Here is a 15,156-nt window from a genome sequence, read left to right on the forward strand (position 1 = left end):
CTTTTTCGTTGTCGGTGCTTCCAAATGTGCTGCCTTTTCGTTGTCGGTGCTTCCAAGTGTGCTTCCTTTATTTTTTTGATGGTGCTTCTATTTTTTTAATGTTGTTTTGACTCTAGTATTATAATAAATTGTTCTTGATTTGACTAGCGTATTATTCCATCCGGTGCATGTATATAAGCGAGTCCTAGACAGCAGGACGCTCAGTTTGTTTCTGACGACGGCGGTGTAAGGATCACCTAGATTGTTTAATCTGGTGCATAAATCGCGTAATTACCTGTTCTTGCGAACTCGATGGCATCTTTACCGTCTTTAACGTTGAACTCGGAGGTTGTACCATCGACTACGGGAACCTTATCGACAGCTACGACGGAGAAGGAGCAGATCCCGTTGGTAACGATGACGTCAACATTGGAGGGGATTTCAACAGATGTGATACCACCAGCAGAAGAGACTTTAATGCCGGTAGTGCTGACTGTACAGGAAACCTCGACGAACGCTGTTTCGCCCTCGATGGAGACTTCAATGGATGGCGAATCGTCAACTAACGAACATCGATGTCGTTACTGTGACAAGATTTTCTCAAACATCAGCAATGCTCGTCGTCACGAGAAGAGAGAATGTGCCAAGAACCCTTATCGTAAAATGTTTGGTTGTATTAAGTGTCGCAAGCAATTTACAAGAAATGCTAATTTGAAGCATCACTTGGAGACATGTAAAGGACCTGCAGTGCGGCAGAAAGTAAAGGTTTCTATACAACAACGATGCATTGATGTGCATAAGAGTATGCCTGGAAATGATTCAGTTGCAGTAACAGCGACATCTGGTTCGGGTTTGTCTTCAACTAGGCATCCTTGTGGCTACTGCGACATGACGTTTGCATTTGCACATGATGTACGGAGACATGAGAGGAGTAAATGTACGAAGAGTCCTTCTCGCATGAAGTTTCGCTGTGACGAGTGTCATAAATGGTTTACTCGAATTGATAATTTGCGCCAACATTCGATAAACTGTAAAGGTGAAGTCCGTGCGCCTACTGCTGAACTACCTGCAGCAATTACGACTCCTGAGTTTAGATTGGTGACTCGTGAGCGTACAAGTAAAAAAACTGATGTGCAGCAACCGATTGCTGTGGCATCTGAACATGAAAATAAACATAAGACTGTGATCGGATCATTACAAGTGAACGATAATGGCTTCTACTTGGCGCAGTCTGCATTTCGTGGAACATTGAAAGACTACTATTATCCAAGTACGTTAAGTGAGTCAAAGGACATTTGTAATTTTCTTGATGATATCAGACAGGACATAATCAATCAGCTTACTGATGACGTAGCAACAAACGGACCTTTGAAATATAACTTGTGGTTGGACTGTATATATGGAAAGCCTTATCCGTTCGATGACAAAGTGAAGAAGTGTGCATTCAAGACATCGGCTGCAGTAATTTACAGTTCTAACGATATCGAGCAAACTGTTAAACAAGGTATCCAGAAACTCTGTCAAGAAGAGGAGGACTATGTCTGTAAAGGATCTGGCTGGACTCTGTCTTGTATAAACCGATTGGAGCTAAGAATTAGTCATTTCACGCCTATGCGGACCTAAATGTTTGTAAGATTGCTAACCTTCGCAGGTGATCCTGTAGTAAAATATAAATTATGTAATAAATATTATGTTTGTAAAAGAACTTGCAGTGTTTTTATTTTCGAACCTGTCATTTTTTAGGTATTTTTACATAAAAATTAAGATTATTTGCATCGATCGGGTATCGAACCGAGGACAGGAATCGATCGAATCAATATGTAAATTAATGAGTGATTTATTTAATGAATTTTGGAACTTTTCCCGAATTTCTAGCTAAATAATTACGGATTTTCAAGATGGCGGCCAAATGACAAGATGGCGGGTGTCACAGTAATAAATGATTACTGCACTCTAGCGGATACGAATTAAACTAACATGTTATCGGCGCACTCTAGCCGACGATACATTGATGATGGCTTCCAGCATCGAAGACAAGATGGCGGACATGACGTCATACTAGGTGACGATATATATGCTTTGAAGAAAAGTGGTGGGAGTCAGTCTGCTAGCACCCACCACGGGGGAAGGATCAGTCGCCATTTTTAATTTTTTTTGCACTCGTCGGGTTCGAACCGAGGACTTCGAACTCCGTGTCGTAAATGTTTGTTTTTTATAAGTATTTTATTAAAATTTTATTAAGTAAATTTTTTATTAATTTTTAAAAAAAATTCATTAAAATCGGATAATAAATAAAAAAGTTAAAGATGGCGGCCGTAACGGAAATTGCAACGGTGACGTCATAATCCATGATGACGTCAGAGGCTTATCGTAGGCTGTGGACATGGATGCTTAAGCCTACATATGGACATTTCTAGCCGCTGGGATTTTTAAGGACTAAAAACGGGAAATTTTCCCTCGAAACGGGAATTTTTCTCTCGAAAATGGGAATTTTTGAATTGTGGAATTTTTTGAGATTTTTTGGCGGAACTTTTTTCCACAGAAATGGAAATTTTGGCGATTTTTGAGGAATTTTGGGCAAATTTTGCCCAATTTTGGCGGATTTTGGCACATTTTGAGGATCAAATTCAAGGTCAAACTTGTCCCGTTAAGATGTGTCCCGTTACACTCCTCCAAGATGGCCGCCGTGACGTCACAATCCAAGATGGCGGACCGACAATCACAATCCACACCCAGAACCCAGTCCCAGTATGCCCATTCCTATACTACTACTGAATAAGGCAAGACACGAAATAATCAACCCTACAAAAGGCACTAAAGTTACAAATACACGGAATTAGATCATGTGCGCGATGACTAGATGCTCAGCACACTGTGCAGACGGCAAAGTTCAATTCAGGTAAGTGAAGCTATGCCACGAGGGTGGTGTGATACAGCATGTAGCGAATGTCTGCTCTAAAACACAGGCGAAGGGTCATATTTGTGGATAAGCAGCATACAGCAGGTTAATGAAAATATGAGATGAAGTTAATTTACACTGAACGTCCAGAGACAGCCCAGTGCGGGCAAAGACGGATACGTCCACGAGCGTGACCTCTCGCGAATAGGATACAATGTGGTCCATCAACTGCCAAAGAATACGCGAAACTCGCGGACATGCAATTGCGAACTATGAATTTAGTTTGAGCTGTGAGTTTGGTGGAACTTCACCGAGATTGGGGCCGGCAACAGGGCCGATGAGGAAGGGTATGAAAATACTTACGCTATGGTGGCTAAGATAGATGAATAAAGCGGTGTTGACTCAGTGGTGTGCGCGTGCTCCGCCCCATGAGCCAGTGTGATGACTTCTGCCTGTACAAAGCACGCAGAGCGCGGGAGCAATTAGGACTGGGTTTTACAGCCTATTCGCACAGTGGATGATTTTAAATTTCTTAAACATTACAAAGAATGATGGTATTTATATTATAAAATAATAATTAAGGAAAATAAGTTACAAAAGCTTTGGACTTCTATTGGTGGATGATTATCCACCTGGCACGGCGGACGAACACACGACACTCGATAGTCATGCGTGCTCTGGGCGTGGGCTTGAGGTGTATTCCGCCAGCAGGGTCTGGTACTGGCAGGTGGGTCCGGGATTTTCTGCCACAAGAGGTACATCAATCTTACAGTTGAGTTAAGGTATAGAGAGGTTAAATTCTATTTCACATCCATCTGGTAAGGACAGCTTGTTTGAGTGATAAAAGTGTTATTTTTTTTTGTAGGTATTACAACAATATATGTTACAAAGATACTTATCACATCCAGGGTGCAGGACGCTGACTAGATGTGGATCCATGTCGATCACCAGCATGGATTTTTATGTCTGGCACGACAGCTGTAGGAACTGCAGTGTCGTTTTGATGACATAAGGTGTCGGCTCCAAATGTCGGGTCGGCCTTTCCAGCTGTGTACCGCAGGTGGCATTACTAGACGAGGTGTCTGGAGATTTTTTGGCAGCACAGCATACAATGTGGTGAGCGTCATCACTTACCTGTGCAATTCGCAGTCTTTGTAACAAAAAAACCTAATAGCTACCCAGTGGATTGTTATCTCTGTATGCCAGTTATGTCTCCTTTGAATGTTTATAGTGTCCAGTAAGTGGTGGGCATAATGAAATTTGTAACATTTCTAGAATCCAATATTGCGAATGTAACAAAATGCGAAATGGTGTTTTAAAAATAATTTATTATTAAATTTTATAAAATTATTTTTTTTTATAAATTTTATTTTTTTTCCATTGAAATATGATAATAATTACGGCTTTTCAAGATGGCGGACATGAGGTCATACTTTCTGGTGCTATATACCTTGGTATAAGTGGTATGTCAGTCTGCCGGCAGCTTCCATGGAGGAAGAATTGGTCGCCATTTATTTAGTTTGCACTCACCAGGTTCGAACCAAGGACTTCATGACATAAGTGCATTTTTAAAATAATATTTAATAAATATTTTATTAGTTAATTTTTTTATAAATGTTAAAATTTTTTCCCAAATTCCTAGCATAACAATTGTGGATTTTCACGATGGCGGCCATAACGAAAATTGCAAAGGTCATATCATAAATCAAATGGCGGAGATTTCTAAAAAAATGGTGGAATTCAAAAGGTTGAAATAATCGAGAAAAAATTGCCGATCCAAAATGGTGGATTCAAGATCGAGGTCAAGGTCAAAGGCATAGGTCAAGGTCATCCAAGAAAGCAGCCGAGACGTCAGAGAGGTTGGTCATTTAACTCATACCACTCCACACCCGGAACCCAGCGTCAGAACATACATTTGTACACTACTACTTAGTTAGCCCATTGGTCATCCTGATCAAATCTTTTCTACTAGAGTCTCGCTATGTATTCCCAGCTCCGCAACCGAGAGCCTGATGTGATTTCGCCAGCCAAGTATAAGACATCAGTTTTCTTCCTACCTCAGGCCACGAAAACGACAAGTAACAGTGTCCGGCTTCGTGACCGAGAGTGATTTTCTTAGCTTCCTCGCAGGGAAGCCCTATTCCCAGAGCTCAGCTTAAGTTAGCAGCTCCAGTCACACCCCATTCTAATGTTCCAGGGCTGTAAGGCACGTATAGGCGCCCGCCCTAAGACATTTCTCACGAGCTAGCAGATCCACTCCTCCATATTTTCCACAAACTTCACCGAGAGCACTGGCCGGGCCTTTAACCTCGACTCTCGGTGAGCCGAAACCAAGGACATCTCGCTGGAAGGCATAAGGTCTGCCTTCGTCATCTCATGGCGAAGATGCCTACTACTTTACTTTAGTTCAGCGAATCGAGAGACCTCTACCGGCCGCCAAGACACCTTTCTATTTCTATTTTAGCACGACAGAACACGAACCCGCTGGGCCCATAAATGCCCGGCTTATACTAGTCCTTCTTGTGGGACTTTTGTGAACTAACCCTGAGTCTGTTCCGCCTGTACCCCGATGGAGCCCACTGCTTTCGGTGCGAGACAAGTTACCTCTGATGCCCCTTACGTTAGACTACCAGCCATTTGTTATTTTTTTCTTAAGGTCGGCGGGTCGATCTCTCGGCCGCCATCTCCAGCCATTCAGAGGCCAGTTCCAGCACTTCCTGGGCCTCCAAGCCCCTAGCGCATGTTTTAACTACATGCAGTCCAAAGGACTGATTGATTTGTCCTTCTGTCGTCACCATGGTCGTTTTTTTCTGGTGCTTCTTACCCGCGACTCCTTTCATGTTGCAGTCTCGCAGTGACTAGCCTAAGGGATGTGATCCCAGTGAGTTCGGGAGTGATCCCTAGTTTATTTATATTAAAGATTGATATTCACGAAGTTCTGATTACTAGGTAATCTTGTAGCATGACTCGCGTGTGGCTACCACGAGCGCTACTGCATCTTTAGAGGGAGTGAGTTTCATCAATCCGCCCCCAGAATGGTAAGTGGGAAATTCTATGCTCTTTTGTCTATAGTTGGCTCTCTATGTAATTTTTTCCCTGACTCCTCGATTCCGGTTGCTTGTCCCCTTAATTTCTATTCTTGACCACTGGACCTCCTTTTCGTTTGGTTCCAGTCGGGTCCAAGAGATGGTCCAAGAGTTCGGGCTTTTCTCCGCTTCAAGTCCATCGTCAAATTCCGCTAAATTTACTTACTTCCCTCTTGAACGGACATGAATTCTACGCATCTCTCCAGCCGACTAACCTTTGAGCTGCTTCTAGTCATCGCCAGTGAACAGTCAACGATATCCGAAATTGTTAAACCCGAAATAGTTACCTAAATCTTATATAGTTCCGCACTGGTTGGACTAACAAAAGTTTAACCATAAACTTTCCTAGTAAAAATATTTATGTAAGTTTCTTTGTGATAACTTGATTATGACATGTCGTCTTTGGTCAATGGAAAATGCTAAATTTGTATTACAGGTACAATTAATATATAGGTACTTGTAATCGATAAGTTTTGACAGCCAGGGCCCCAGAAACTTTGAGATGTGTAATTTAATTCTTGAAACTGTCAAAAGAAAATAATGAAAACCATAATTAAAAATAACAAGGGCAAGCTTTAAGCAAATCTCTTCTTTTTTTATTTCTTTAAATACTATCCATATTCTACTTCCTCTTGTGAGAAGTAATTTCACTTTATTTTAATGTTTCTCCCTTGTGTTCCTCTGGGTATACATACTGTAGTATCATTTTCCCACTCAAAGCAGCTTTCAGGGCTTTTATAACAAAATTAATATAAAGCACTCTTTAACTACACAAGGGCAGTAACAAGGATCAGGAGATAATGTAAATATGTGATATGGAACAATTAGGCCTACCACATGTTATAATAAGCCTACTGGGGAAATTCTCCATGAAAAAAAAGAGTAAACAATTGAGAACTACTGTGTGAAAGATTTTTTTTAGGTTAGATACATTAATAACATTATAATGTAGTAAGGATGGTTGGTTAGGTTAAGGTTTCTTTCTAAAAATGGTAATTTCTATGCAACCATTCAAATAATTTTACATATTTTTAATGTAGCATACCTAACCAAACCAATGACCCACATTACTTTATGGTATTGTTACGATTTACCGCGGGTTCGTAAAGGATAGCCCAATTAAGTAATAGATTTTACTACACACTACACAGTTTTATTGATGGTCACTACTTATGTCACTTACAATTAATCTTATAAAATTGCCAAATAATCAATTGCACTTAAAAATGTTGCTTCACCAGTCACTTGTTATTACACACCGCGCACCTCGCTGGGCCGCACCTCTGGCACAACTCTCGCCGCAGCGCCCCTCGTGGTCCTCTGTCGCAGGACTCCGTCGCCACACTCTGCCGCCGCCATCGCACTTCCCCTTCCCCGAGATCCCACTCGACGCCTCGCTCGGAACTTCACTCATAACTCCGCCGCGCCCGCGACACTATCGCCCGGAACTGAACTCTTCGCCCTGGAACCTTCGTCCAGGGACTTCGCAACTCTATCGCCCGGAAACTCCGCCGCGGGAAAACTCCCGACTTCACTGAACTCACTCACTCCCTGCCCTGGAACTTTCGTCCAAGGACTTCACAACTCTGCCGCACCCGCAGCACTATCGCTCCGGAAGCTCCGCCGCAGGAAGGCTCCCACCTGAACTCTCTCTCTCTCTCTCTCTCTCTCTGAACTCTCCTGCTGAGGCCGACGTCCTCTTTTTATATATCAGCCGTCATTTCTGGAACTCACGAGCTCGGCTGGGGCCTGTCGCGTCATTCCGCGCCGACACGACGGCAGAAATCTCTCGAAACACGTGTCAGCGGTTCGCGTAACACCGCAGCTCTCAGATTTCAGTTATGGGTCAAGGCAGGGCGCCGCGCGGGGAGTAGTGGGAAGTAAAGGGGAAAGCGACAATCCTTGTTATCTTCCAGGCGCGTGCGGTGCATCTCATGTTGCGGCAGCCGCCAGCCAGCTCTGCACCTGCATGTGTCGCGGACTTGCTCACATTCGTAACAGTATTTTTAATGTAGCGAATTATACAACTTAAACATTCCTACTATTTTAAAGTATTTCAATGTACATAACCTACATTAAGCAACTATACTCACTGTGCCAAAAAATCCCTAGGATTACCATTTCAAAAACATTTTGCTTCAATTTAATTTTACTTTGTTTCCCCTAAATATTTGTCATATTTAAACTTTTCCCTTCTAAGGCTCACTCCCATTTAAACTTTGCCAAGCTGCTGGCAGTCCTTTCCCAGGCTCCCTCAGCACAGGATAACTGTGTCCAGCCGACTCTGCTGGACAGGCTTTAGTTCCCACCGTCCAGAACACGCCCTGGTGTGTTATCTAGTACCTCCTGATCCATTCTGTCACGGACTCACGTTTTGTTCTGTGCTTCGGCAAGCTTCTCAGGGTCGGCTTCCGACCTGAGACTCAGCTGCGGTAGGCGAGTTAGGTCAGGCATCTCGGCCCAAGTTACACCCCGGCCAGGCACGTAGCCTCGGGCCGGAGCCCCGCTTTCCCACTGACTGTGCATAACCCACCCCCCCTACACCACCCACCCTGTTCCGAGAAGTGCTCCTACCAAGGTCTTCCTTTTCGCAGCCATACCGCAAACGGTACCTCTCGGTGGTATCGTGAACTAAAGTTTAAATCTCAATTCCGTCTTTACCCGCCTGAGCGCGGCACATTCGCGCTCTCTGCGACCTATGTATCGACCACGAGCCCGTATACTTCCCCAGCCTCTCGTCTCGGAGCGCCAGTGTCGCCCCTTTGGTCCTAGCTTATGTGCAGTGCCTCCACCGCGATCTCTCGTGGCGGCCTCGGCAACCAACTGCATTTAGTTCCGTAACTCGCCACGAGAGTGCCCCCCTGTCCCAGCCTGTTACACCCCTCTACGAGTTGCCCCTGGACTGCAGTCCACCTGCGATACACACATACCCCCCTCCCTCGGGTTGATGCCTAGGCCCCTAACTGACGGGGTACCAGCCAATCAGTGCCCTGGATCCCCCACTCTTCATTGCCCCCCAGACGCCTTTCGGCATTTTAATGTACTGCGTTTCCCATGATGAAAGAAGTCATCCTTCTGTCTCAACCGAGCCCAGATCGTGTCCTGGAACTTCGTCCGCGAATTATTTCGCTAGTTAAATTTTGTTTCCAGTGATCTCTCCAGTTGGCTACTTAGTATGTAGTCGCTTGTGATCCGGGAGTGTTCCCGAAAAATTGTATTTTCATTATTGATTTTAAGCAGTATTCGGTAGTGCCGGAAGTGCATCGTAGTTTTGCTCGACACCCGCGGTCGTGTCATATTTCCTGCATGGATTAATCTGCGCGTTGCAACCCACGATGGTGAGTAATAATTTACGCCTCATTCCACAATAGTTAGTCTGAAGTTCCCCTTTTGTTTTTATATAGTTGAAAACTTCCAATATCCTTATTTTACACTGTGCTTCTGTGCAGTGGGTTTAAGTATCACCCCGGGCGTCTCCCGAGTACAAAATTCAACTAAAGATGCAACCCTTTCCACCAGCGACCCTGCAGCGGGCTTCTCTTTCTTCTCGGCCACCATTGTTCTCCTTCTTGACGACATGCGCCAGCCAACAGGACTATGAAATTAGTCTGTAATCACTGTTAAGGACAATAACATTGTTTTGTTACAACAAAAATTGTAAATGACAGCAGTATCGAAATTTATCTGGCTTAGCATGATTAAATAATAATGTAATTTTAGAAATAATTTAATATAAGTGTACAAGTGGAGTTGGTATGGTTAAAATTCGATATTGTATCCTACTTTATATAATGTATGTTAACTTCCGTTAGATCCCCGGCCGGGCTAGGATAAGTTGCAACATTTGGTAACTTAACGAGAGAGTAACTTCACTTATATTGAAATGATGTATAAACAATTATAAAGTAAGACTGCATTGTAATAATGGAAATTTCTACAAAAAGAGAGAGAAATAATTTGATCTTTAATATATAATCCCATGTCAACAATAAAATGAATATGCTTATAAACTAACACCGTAGTCTTTAAGATTTTTTTACCTTGTCGATCCTCAAACACTCAACCTGTTCTCCAGTGAGTGCTCTAAATTCGTCTTGTTTCCACTCGTGTCACCTCTGGGAGATAATATGGTATTAGGGCTCGCTCCCAACTTTTGCTCAGTGCTTCCAAGCTTTTGCATTTAAGTACATATAGAAACACTAGCTGCAGTACCGGGCTTTGCCCGGGCTGAACACCGGGTGATATATTGTCCGCGAGTTACAGCAGTAGTATATGAATGTATGTCCGGAAACAGGCGGCAGGCGGTGGATTGATGATTGTCTGTCCGCCATATTGGATTGTGACGTCACGGCGGCCATTTTTGACTCAAAATTCCTCAAAATTCCCATTTCGAGGGAAAATCAGGATTTCGAAAAACCACAAAAGTCGTTTTGCCTTAAAAACCACAAAACTCCTAAAAATGGCTTAAAAATCCTAAGAGCTAGTCGCGTTAAGCCAGTTTTAGGATTATGACGTCACCGTTGCAATTTCCGTTACGCCCGCCATCTTGAAAATCCGCAATTTTTATGTTATAAAATCGGGAAAAATTTTAAAAAATCATTAAAAAAATTAAATAATCGAATTAAATAAAAATCTTATAAACCACTGTTGCAGTTATCGTTACGGTCGCCATCTTGTATTATATAAATGTTGCATATTTCGTTACACACACCATCTTGGTTGAGTACCATGACATTCTTACACTTTACGTTACGACCACCATATTGGATCCTATTAATGTTGCAATTATCGTTATGGTCGCCATCTTGAAATTTAGATGCCATCTTGGAAATCCGTAATTTTTATGTTAGAAAATCGGGAAAAATTCCAAAATTCATCAAAAAATTAACTTAATAGAATTCTGATTGATTATATCGATTCCCGTCCTTGGTTCAAAACTGGTGAGGGCGAAAAATCAAAAAAAATCAGATCCTTCCTCCACAGAAGCCACATTCAGACTGACCTACCACCACCAATAACAAGGTATTTACCATCAGCTGGTATGACGACATGTCCGCCATCTTATATTCGTCCGCTGGAGATCACCATCTTGTTTTCGTCCGCTAGAGTGTGCTGGAGACATGTTAGTATAATTATCTTGTCACCACACCTTTGACCTTAACCTTGAACTTTGACCTTGACCTTGAAATTTGACCTTGAAATTTGACCTTGACCTTGAAATTTGACTTTGTCCTTGAAATTTGACTTTGTCCTTGTCGACCATCATGGATCCGACATTTTATGTTCAGTACATGCTACCAGGAGCTACCACCTGCTGGAGTACACCATATTGTGTGTGTGTACTTGTATTATAGAGTACATTTCCATCTTGATAATTGTATTCTAACCCGCTACAGTGCAGTAATCATTTATTATGGAGGTGCCCCCCGCCATCTTGAAATTCGGCCGCCATCTTGAAATCATGTAATAATGTAGCTAGAAAAGCGGGAAAAAATCCAAAATTCATTAAATAAATTTGTAATCCATATAATGATTGATTGGATCGACTAAGTTCCTTGGTTCGATCCCTGGCCGATACAAAACAACTTTAATTTAAAAAAAAAACTAAAAAAGTGTTAGGTTTGAGAAAATAAAAACACCACAAGTTCTTTTAAAAAAATTTATTACATAAATACAACACTACTACAATACAAAAAACAATACACAGACAAATTACCAAAGCCTTTTGGATTCCTCGATTCAAACAGACTTCTTACTGTACGGACTAAGCCTTTTACATGACTTTAAATGTCTATCCGATCCGTTCATCACCACAGCCAGAGACGGACTGAAGTTCATAGCACTTATATAGTCTCATTAGCCGGTACAACACATGAGTCAAATCAATAACCATTTTCATTATACGTCTCGGAGCATTTTTTATAATGACGATGTAAGCTATCGAGACGTGAAATTAGTTTATTGCACTTATTGCACTGAAATTGTATTCTTTGAACATTTTTAGAACATCCGCTTCTTTCATGTCTGCGAGCATTTGAGGTGATAGTAAATGATGCACCACAGTATTTGCATTGATGCGAAGTACGCTCTTCATTAATTGAAGTATTCAATGCTGATGAAACTTCAGCTGATGGTGGAACAGCACATATCGAAGTCTCCTCCAGTGTTGTCAGAGGCGTTGCCAACGGGATCTGCTCCAACATCGTCGGCGCCGACGTCATGGTTCCGTAGTCGATGGTACATCCTCCATCGAGTACGACGTTAAAGTCGGTAAAGATGCCATCGAAGTCTCAAGAACAAGCAATTACATGACTTATGCACCAGAAGAAACAAACTAGGTGATCCGTACACCGTCGACGGCAGTAACTAACTGAGCATCCTGCTGTCTAGGACTCGCTTATATACATGCACCGTATGGAATAATACGCTAGTCAAATCAAGAACAATTTACTAAAATACTAGAGTCAAAACAACATTAAAAAAATAGAAGCACTATCAACAAAAAAGGAAGCACATTTGGAAGCACCTTCAAAAAAAGGAAAAACAATAGGAAGCACCGACTACGAAAAGGCAGCACATTTGGAAGCACCGACTACGAAAAGGCAGCACATTTGGCAGCACCGACAACGAAAAGGCAGCACATTTGGAAGCACCGACTACGAAAAGGCAGCACATTTGACAGCACCGACAACGAAAAGGCAGCACATTTGGAAGCACCGACTACGAAAAGGCAGCACATTTGGAAGCACCGACAACGAAAAGGCAGCACACTTGGAAGCACCAACAACGAAATGGCAGCACATTTGGAAGCACCGACAACGAAAAGGCAGCACATTTGGAAGCACCAACTACGAAAAGGCAGCACATTTGGAAGCACCGACAACGAAAAGGCAGCACATTTGGAAGCACCGACAACGAAAAGGCAGCACATTTGGAAGCACCGACTACGAAAAGGCAGCACATTTGGAAGCACCGACAACGAAAAGGCAGCACATTTGGAAGCACCGACAACGAAATGGCAGCACATTTGGAAGCACCGACAACGAAATGGCAGCACATTTGGAAGCACCGACTACGAAAAGGCAACACATTTGGAAGCACCGTCATCGAAAAGGCAGCACATTTGGAAGCACCGACTACGAAAAGGCAGCACATTTGGAAGCACCGACAACGAAAAGGCAGCACATTTGAAAGCACCGACAACGAAAAGGCAGCACATTTGGAAGCACCGACAACGAAAAGGCAGCACATTTGGAAGCACCGACAACGAAATGGCAGCACATTTGGAAGCACCGACAACGAAATGGCAGCACATTTGGAAGCACCGACTACGAAAAGGCAACACATTTGGAAGCACCGTCATCGAAAAGGCAGCACATTTGGAAGCACCGACAACGAAATGGCAGCACATTTGGAAGCACCAACAACGAAATGGCAGCACATTTGTAAGCACCGACAACGAAAAGGCAGCACATTTGGAAGCACCGACTACGAAAAGGCAGCACATTTGGAAGCACCGATAACGAAAAGGCAGCACATTTGGAAGCACCGACAACGAAAAGGCAGCACATTTGGAAGCACCGACTACGAAAAGGCAGCACATTTGGAAGCACCGACAACGAAAAGGCAGCACATTTGGAAGCACCGACAACGAAATGGCAGCACATTTGGAAGCACCGACAACGAAATGGCAGCACATTTGGAAGCACCGACTACGAAAAGGCAACACATTTGGAAGCACCGTCATCGAAAAGGCAGCACATTTGGAAGCACCGACTACGAAAAGGCAGCACATTTGGAAGCACCGACAACGAAAAGGCAGCACATTTGAAAGCACCGACAACGAAAAGGCAGCACATTTGAAGCACCATCATCGAAAAGTCAGCACATTTGGAAGCTCCATCAACAACCACAAAAAAGGCAAAAAGGAAGCACAAGTTACGAGATCTAAGTCTTAGAAATCAGAATACAAGAAATAAAAACATTAAATTCTTATAATTTAAATTATTTATTTTATTGCTTTACATTATACAAATGCAAGTAAAACAAGCCATTATTGTATGTAGCCAGCATTCCTCAGTTCCTTGAGTATGAAGGATATTTCTTTGATGCACGAATAGTTTCCTGCACAAAGCGAACCATGTAGAAGTCTTAGCCGGTCAACCAATATGTTTGGATCTTTCCATGATGTGTAATCATCTCTTCTACCACCATCTTCCTTGCACCTTTATAATAAATATTATGATCTGTGGTGTCTTCCGTTTTACCACCAACCTCAGGGTAACTTTCATGTTTGAGACGGTGATCATCACAAGCTTGATCAGATTTATTTAATATATCACGTCGTTTCCTCCGTTTCGGTCTCAGGACACCGCCACATTCTTCGATCTTGGCAGCTTTAGGTGCTTCATCATAGTCTATGTCTTTGTCAACAGGCTCAGAGTCACTGTAACAATCACCGTAGAAGGAATCGTCTTCACACAATTTACCGTAATAATTCTATGTTGATGATGTTGAAGTGTCTTCATCGTCTTCATGCTTTCTTTTTAGGAGTCCATCATTTTTACAAAGTAGGAAAGATCTACTTGAATTCGGCTGGAATATATTCTCACTTTTCACGTTAAGGATTCTTCCATTGTCTTCATTCTTCCGTAAATCATCAACCTTCTTCAATTTAAGTTCTTTGTCGAGATCGGAAGAGCCAAGAAAATTATTGTCGTAATGCAGATCACTCTTCCTTAGGCTAGTAGATTCATCGTTGTCCTCTAGCTTGTACGCAGGCTTGGCGCTACAAGTTCTACCATGTCTTTTTAGGTTCCCTCTCCGCGTAAACGACTTGCTACATCGAACACAACTTATCATATTGCGCAGTGGATTTTTAACACAGTCATTCTTCTCGTGTTGTCTTTTATTCTTTCTCAAGATAAACTCTTTACTGCAAAACTTACACCTATGTTCTTTCGATACAGCGTCAGATCCCAAATCGGAATTCATGTTAGTTACTGAGACTAATGCCAGATACCAATTGAGTGTTTTAAATTAGATCCAATACTTAAATAGAAATTTTTTCATATTTCATCAGCGAGAATTAATATATCTCCTGCAAAAGTACTTTATGCATGTAGTTCTGCTTTTCAACAACAGATGTCGCCACATGTTGCTTGCAGGTAAATAATATTAAGTTCTTTTATG

This window comes from Bacillus rossius, chromosome 1 (assembly GCF_032445375.1).
Source record: "Bacillus rossius redtenbacheri isolate Brsri chromosome 1, Brsri_v3, whole genome shotgun sequence".
Taxonomy (NCBI): Eukaryota; Metazoa; Arthropoda; class Insecta; order Phasmatodea; family Bacillidae; genus Bacillus; species Bacillus rossius.